The following is an 8,385-nucleotide window of genomic DNA, read 5'->3' on the forward strand; positions in this document are numbered from 1 at the left end:
GTCTCCGGCATTGCAGACAGACTTTACCATCTGAGCCAGCATGGAAGATTATCACCCTGCTTATTTAACTTATATGCAGAATGCATCATGTGAAATGCCAGGTTGGATGAATCACAGGCTGGAATAAAGATTGCTGGGAGAAATATCAATTGCCTCAGTTATGCAGATAATACCACATTAATGGCAGAAAGTGAAGAGGAGTAAATGGTCTCTTGATGAAGGTCAAAGAGGGCAGTGAAAAACCTGGCTTAAAACTCAGCATTCAAAAAACTAAGATCCCGGCATCTGGTCCGATCACTTCATGGCAAGCGGAAGGGGACAAAATGGAAACAGTGGCAGATTTTCTTTTCTTGGGTTCTAAAATCATTGCAGATGGTAGGTGCAGCCATGAGATTAAAAGGTGCTTGCTCCTTAGAAGAAAAGCTGTTATGAACCTAGACAGTGTGTTAAAAAGCAGAAACATCACTTTGCCAGCAAAGGTCCAAGCAGTCAAAGCTGTGGTTTTCCAGTAGTCATGTACAGATGTGAGAGTTGGACCATAAAGAAGGCTTAGAGCCAAAGAATCGATGTCTTTGAACTGTGGTGCTAGAGAAGACTCATGAGCCCCTTGGATAGCAAGGAGATGAAACCAGTCAATCCCAAAGGAAATCAACCCTGAATATTCACTGGCAAGACTGATGCTGAAACTGAAGCTCCAATAATTTGGCCACCTGATGGGAAGAGCTGACTCACTTTAAAAGACCCTGATGCAGGGAAAGATTGAGGGCTGAGGAGAAGGCGAAAACAGAAGATGAGCTACCTTCATGGCATCATCGACTCAGTGGACATGAGTTTGAGCAAACTCTGGGAGACAGTAAAGAACAGCGAACACTGGCATGCTGCAGTTCATGGGTCACAAAGAGTCAGACACGACTAACCACCCGAGCAACAACCACACAACATAGTAATATCTCACTTCAGAATATGGGTGTTTACCCATGGGAATATTTTGTTGGCACTCTGTTCCAAATTACCTTTTTAAGGCTTTGGTTGATGCAATCCCTTCTTCCTTTCCTTATAATAGACTAAACACACTGGAAGGGTAACTTCTGCTACCAAAAGAAATAATTGCCTGGACACAGTTTAGTTCATACAATGCACACTTGTTTTCTTTTGCTTTACAATTTTACTTTATCAAACAAATAAGTAGATATTCAAAACCTTTACTGGGAAGCAGATATTCCTTTAAGTAGGGAATGTCATTTTTATAGTTTTATTCCTATAAAAGAAAACATTTCAACTTAAGAAAAATTAATGAACAACTCAAAACTTATTGCTATGCTGCTTCTTTAGGACTCCATGAATAGTTTTCTTGTTAGTAAACCACCATTTACTCTTTAATAACAAAAATTTCCTAAATTCACAAACCCATATGCAAATAATACTTTAAAACACATAATTTAAATATAATAATATTCATTAACTTGAATAATAACAAATTTTACTTACTTCCTGGTTTTTCTTGATAATTTAGTCTCAAATTTTATGGTCTGATCACTTCAATGATTATATCATTTCAGAGTTGATGAAGGGAGTTAGCAATTTATTTGGTTTCTATAGTACTCTGAAAACAAATATGGTGAGTTAACTCTGCAATGGCTCTCAAGGATTATATTCTCATTGTGGTTCAACTGGTAATATTTGACCACAACAGCCTTCATTCCTGAAACTGCAAGATTTGGGGCACATTTCACTATACTGCAACTCATAACTGTTATTTGTCTCTTACACAAGCTCTGTATAAAAGGCGGGAGGGGGATTCAGGATGGGGAACGCATGTAAATCCATGGCTGATTCATATCAATGTATGGCAAAAACCACTACAATATTGTAAAGTAATTAGCCTCCAACTAGTATAAATAAATGAAAAAAAAAAGTAAAAAGAAAAAGAAAAATCAGAATAGATTGAACAGTCAATAAAGGACTTTCTTGCAAAAAAAAAAAAACTCAGTTGCACTGGGTAGGTTAGTAAAACACTTCTTATATTTGCCTCTTTTCATATAATTAAAACACTTCTTATTAAAAATTTCTTTGTATTAATGCACAGATTTTAAATGATTATTTTCTAATTCTGTGACTCTATATCCATGCACTTTGAGTAATATTTTTCTTAGATTTCAGAGACTATTATATTTTCCTACAAATGCTGCTTTGAGAAAAAGAGATTTAGAAATTTCTTCTCCATGTAAGTTATACACACAGAATTGGATTTATCTTGTCTTTCCTGTTTTCTCAGGGGATTGTGTTAAGTAAACAGAGGGCTGATGAGGCATTATTTAAAGACACAGGTGAATTGGTTTTGTAAGCATGAATAAGACAATGTTTGGGTTTCCCTGGTGGCTTAGTGGTAAAGAATCCACTTGCCAATGCTGGAGGCACAGGTTCGATCCCTGAGTGGGAAGGTCCCACGGAGCAACGAAGGCAGTGTGCCACAAGTATTGAGCCTGTGCCCTAGAGCCTGGAAACCACAATTTCTGAGCCCACAGGCTGCAACTACTGAAGCCCCTATCACCTGCAGCCCTGCTCCACGTGAAGAGACGCCACCGCAGTGAGAATCTCACACAACATAAGTAGAGAGTAGCCCCCACCTGTCTCAACTAGAGAAAGCTGGTGCAGCCAAAAATAAATGAATAAGTAAAATTATTTTAAAAAAGAAAGTGTAAAAAACCAAAATGACTGAGGTAAATGAGGCAACTTCATAAACAACACATGATATTGAGTCACCAAATTTTGATTTAGATTTGACTCTTTCTTATTGTATTTAAAGAGTCCACACTTTTCCCCCAGAAATTCTGGACTTTTCCTCAGGATAGTTACTGTGAGTATTTCCCTTGAATTTTGACTTTTCATCATGGAAATTGGCAAGCATGACAAAACAGTGCCTCACCTTCACCCCTGAGAGACAGTTGTTAAACATTTACTATTCTCTTTTTTTTTTTTTTTTTTTACTATTCTCTTATTTAGAAGATGTCAGTCATGTGGTGGATACTCAATACATAATTCTGAGTGAATAAATACATTGAAATTATTTTGGTGTATAATCAATCTCCAGTACTCAATAAAATTTTTAAAACCGTTAAAGAATTTGAGAAACAAAATATGAAAAGAATCACTATTTGGATACAAAAATGTTAGTCACTCAGTCGTGTCCGACTCTTTGCGACCCCACAGACTGTAGCCCATCAGGCTCCTCTGTCCATGGAATTCTCCAGGCAAGAATCCTGGAGTGGGTTGCCAGTCCCTTCAAATATAAAGGCAAGTCTCTCACCGTGGCAGATTTCAAGCTACCAGTGGGTGGGTCCTGTGATGTGGTCCAGACAGGCTCCAGCACACCACTTTTGGGAGTGAACCAGTTCATCTACAAAGTGAACAAAGATCACTGCTTTCATGGGGTGAGGGATGTGAGAGAATGTAGACAGTAAGCATGAATGTAATTAACTAGTAAACTATATAGTATTTCATATGCTAATAATTATTTTGAAAAGGAAGAGAAAACTGAAATGCCTTGGAAGTGGGGAGCTAGTATAATTTTAAATAGTGTCAATGGGGTAGATTTTATTGAGGTGATATTTGGATAGAGATCTGAAGGAGGGATGGGTGCTAACCATGTGATTATCTGGGAGAGGAGACTTTCCACTTTAAGAAGCATTTAGTGTAAATACAGTAAGGTCCTAGAAGGAAAATCACATTACTTGAATGATTTTTGTTGTTTATTTTGTTTTCTCCTTTCTGATATTTTTCAATTTTTGTTGAACTAGTTTCCTCGATAGAATCTCTAGGAGAGTATTGAATAAAAACAGTTATAGTGGTCCTTCACATCTTGTAACTGATTTTACCAAGACTACAGCTACTATTTAAAACATTAAAAATGATGTTTGCTGTAAACTTTAAATTTTGAATATTTTCAAGTATACACTAGGATAGAGAACTGGAGAAATAGTTTCAAGTACAGATCAAGCAGATTCAATAAATATGAAGGCTATTTTATATCTCTTTACTTGTTTTTTGAAAAACTTTTAAATATTTTGTTGTATTTTAAACCAGAACTTATACAGGATACTTTTTCTTATCTGTATATTTTCAGGATGAATTCCTAAAATATATACATATATGTATTTTGCTTAACCCTGATGCAATTTCCAAACTAGCTTAATTAGCAAAATGTCATTGGTATCATTTACCACCTTGCACACACTTGTGCAAGTTCATGCTCACTTGCTCAGTTGCGCTCAACTCTTTGAGACCCCATGGACTCTAGCCCACCAGGCTCCTCTGCTTATGGGATTTCCCAGGCAAGGACAGTGGAGAAGGTTGCTGTTTCCTCTTTGAGGGGATCTTCCTAACCCAGAGACTGAACCCATGTCTCCTGAGTCTTCTGCATTGGCAGGAGGATTCTTTACCACTGAGCCACTGGAAACATACTCCTCGATACCCAGTTGTCTCAAAACATCATTTTTTATTGACTTGTTCAAATTGGAGCCAGACAAGGAGCATGTAGCATATCTAGTTGTGATGATCTAGTCAGATTACTTATGCTACTGAAATAATGTTTTATTCTATTTTACTAAGAGACTTGGAAAAATCATAAATGGTCACTGCATTTTATCAGAGGATATGTGATTTTCTTTTTCAATTTTTATTTTCATTTTTAGTCTTTTAATGAGGCAAATTTCACAAATAAATTTTCTAGAGATAAAGTTTCTTTGAGATAAGATCACATGTAACATGAAACACTAATTTGATAATTTATTTTAGTGCATTATCTCCTTATTTGTGAGTCAAATTGCTGGTGACTTTATTTCTCACTTAATCTTTTGATATCATGAACATTATAAATGTCCAAATATGAATTTAAAATGCTTGCCTCATCTTTTTTCTGAAAATACTTGATAAGATTGTGCTCATTTACCTTCTTAATAATAAATAAAAAAATAAATAATTTTGCTGTTAAATTTAAAATCATTATTTTAATTTTTTTGAATTTTCAAATTTTAGTCAAATTACCTTATATTAAATAAGTAATAATATACTAGCCAATATTTATGGAAAAGTCTGAAACAGAGGTGTGCCAACTGTGGTCCATGGGCAACAGTTTCTCCACCCCCCCCTTTGTGTTAAAAGTCTAATTGGACACACCTGAGCACTTTCATTCACACATGTTTATAGCTTCACTTGTATTACAGAGGGGGAAGAGTTGAGTAATTTCATCAGGGACGCTATGGTCTGCAAATTCCAAATTATTAGTATAGTGTCTTTTAGACACAAATTCTGTTGACTTCTGATACTGATAATTAAAATGCTTATACTGATTGAAATCTTTATAATAACCACTAAAGAGTTTGTGTAGAATTATATAAACAGTCACCTTATCTGATATCAGCATAAACTCCCTCATATCTCTTGTAATAATTTTACAGTCCTTTTAATTCCTGGAAATACAACTGGCTAATTTATGGTATATTTTTATTCAGGTAACAAGAACCCACATCATCAATCAATTCTAAGCTTCAGTTTTTCAAATATTTCCAATTAACTGTAGAAATTATTGATTCAACAAGAAGCTAGGAAATAGTAGCTCCATGACTCTTTCCAAACTAGAAAACTCTTTAGTACTATTTGAAGTTGTTTTCTTTGATTTTCAGCCAAGTATGGCTCTAAATCTCTCAACTGAGTACAGTGTATGCATATCAGGAAGAATTTGGCTCAATGAATTACAATTATAGCCTTTCTAGTAAAATGTTTAGAAAATGTAAGATGAGTTTGTGTAACATTCATATTATTTGAAATTTTGGCTTCATGGAAAAACATAAAAAAAAGAAAAAAAAATTAGTGCCAGAGAGCAAGATCTTGGATAATCACTTTCTAAATTCTAATCAACACATTTTCAAATGCAATGCTACATTATAATGCTTACAACAGAGTAAACATACACATTTTTAACAAAAGAAAAGCTAAATTTATATATAGTAAAATTTTGCCTATGTTAGCATCTTTATCCCTATTGTCATTTAATTAGGTAACTGAATGAATTATATGTGTACTGTATTAACTCAAAAAACCATTAATATGAGAAAGTTGTAAAAAGTGTCAGCTATTGATTATTAAAAAAACACCTTGACATCAAGCATTAATTTAAATATACAACTGACTATAGCAAATGTAGTCATATATAGTTTCCAATAGTATCTAATTCTTCATGGTTTTATTAGAAATTGTTATATGTGTTAATTAAAGAGTTCCCCAAAAGAGGGACAATTTCACAGTTTTCTTGAAAGTATATATTCATAATTGTTCTCAGATTGATAAATTATATGGCAGAGAAGATTTTAAGATGGATTATGAGAAAAGTTTTTTGATTTCTCAAGAAATTATAATTCCATTACTTTTTTAGTTGTGCTGTTTTTTACACAATTACTAAGTAGGCCATAGTATGGAGAAAATAATATATGTAATACTCTAATAAGATGGTCAGATTATGTTCATGGTCTTGTATAGTAAATTAAAAATAGTGTTTAGCATGATTTGTTATTTCCTGAATTTCTAGAAAGAAAGAAATCATAAAACACAAGTCTCTCTCGCGCATTCTTACTCTGCCTCTTTCTGTCTGAATTTAATTTCCCAAGAAATATTGTGGAAGAAATGGGATTTTAAAAGTTTCAAAGAAGGAAATGGCAGTTTCATAGTTACAGAGAGGAACACACACGTGCAGCTGCACAATCATGCCCAATCTTTGCAACAGCATGATCTATAGCCCATCAGGGTCCTCTGTTGGTAGAATTTTCCAGGCAAGAATACTGAAGTGTGCTGCCACTTCCTACTTCAGAGGATCTTCCCCACCCAAGAATCGAACCTGTGACTCTTGTGTCTCCTGCATTGGCAGGTGGATTCTTTACCCTGGTGCCAACTGCGAAGCACAGAATGAAAAGCTGAGCCCAAAAGTAGGGAAGTGCAGGGGAGAAAGATGGGAATAGGAACAGAAAAAAAAAAAAAAGTATACAGTATGCTTGCAAACCTGCTGTCAATGAAAGTATGAGTAATGAAAAATAACTCCATAGAGACAATATGAATATTAATAAATTTTTGAAAAGCTCTGAGTTTTATTTAATTGTATTTCATTATGCCTCTAGGGCTTCCCTGGTGGCTCGGATGGTAAAGTGTCTGCCTGTAGTGCCAGAGACCCGGGTTCGATCCCTGGGTTGGGAAGATTCCCTGGAGAAGGAGATGGCAACCCACTCCAGTACTCTTGCCTGGAAAATTCCACGGACTGAGGAGCCTGGTCGGCTACAGTCCATGGGGTCACAAAGAGTCGGACATGACTGAATGACTTCACAGGTCACATGCCTCTAATTTATGCCTCTAATAAATAGGACTTTTATATTTTCATTTCCTTGAGAAAATTACATTCTCCCTTGCCATATCCATGAGAGCTCTCTTGACTTGTTAATTCCTTACGGTATAGATAAAGGGGTTTAGCGTGGGTGCTACAGAGGTATTTAGCACAGCCACCCCCTTGCTCACAGAGACCCTGTCCTTTGCTGATGGATTCATGTACATGAAAATGCAGCTGCCATAAGAGATGGAGAGGACAATCATGTGGGAAGAACACGTGGAAAAGGCCTTTGTCCTCTGAGTGGTGGAAGGGATCCTCAAAATTGTTCTGGTGATATATGTGTAGGACAGAATTATTAATGCCACAGTGAATATCAGAGTAAACACAGCACAAGAAAACACCATTATCTCCAGGAATTTGATGTCTAAACAAGAAAATTGTAAAGTGGGGGAAAATTATAAGTATAAAGTTCAATAACATTGGACTTGCAATAATCAAGCTGTAAGGAGAACATGAGTAATGGAAATGTGATAAAGAATGAAGCCAGCGAAGGAGCCAAGACAAGCAGTGTGCAGACTCTGTCATTCATGATGGTCATGTAATGCAGCGATTTGCAGATGGCAATGTAATGGTCATAGGACATGGTATCCAGAAGATAAAACTCAGTGACTGCCAAGAGAATGAAAAAAGAAAAATAACTGAAAAAAAATACAATTAAATTGTATTTAATAATACAATCATTAAAAGAAATGGTTTTATCTTCTATAATAATGGTGGCCAGAAACCTGGGTATAGTAACAGTTATGAATGATACTCTAATATGGAGAAATTCTGAGGAAGAAATACATGGGGGTTTGGAGGTGGGCATCCAGCAGGGTCAGGGTGACAAAGGTCAGGTTCCCAGTGATGCTGAGCATGTAGGTGATGAGCAGAAAGACAAAGATCACAACCTGAATTTGTGGGTCATCTGACAGTCCCAGAAGGATAAACTTTCTTATTTCCATGTAGTTTCTCAT

General features: G+C 35.7%; 1 pseudogene; it reads right to left on the reverse strand.

The window, feature by feature from the left end:
- Positions 1 to 7,419: 7,419 nt before the first annotated feature.
- Positions 7,420 to 8,385, reverse strand: LOC122680799 (annotated as a pseudogene).

Source organism: Cervus elaphus, chromosome 22, assembly GCF_910594005.1.
Source record: "Cervus elaphus chromosome 22, mCerEla1.1, whole genome shotgun sequence".
Taxonomy (NCBI): domain Eukaryota; kingdom Metazoa; phylum Chordata; class Mammalia; order Artiodactyla; family Cervidae; genus Cervus; species Cervus elaphus.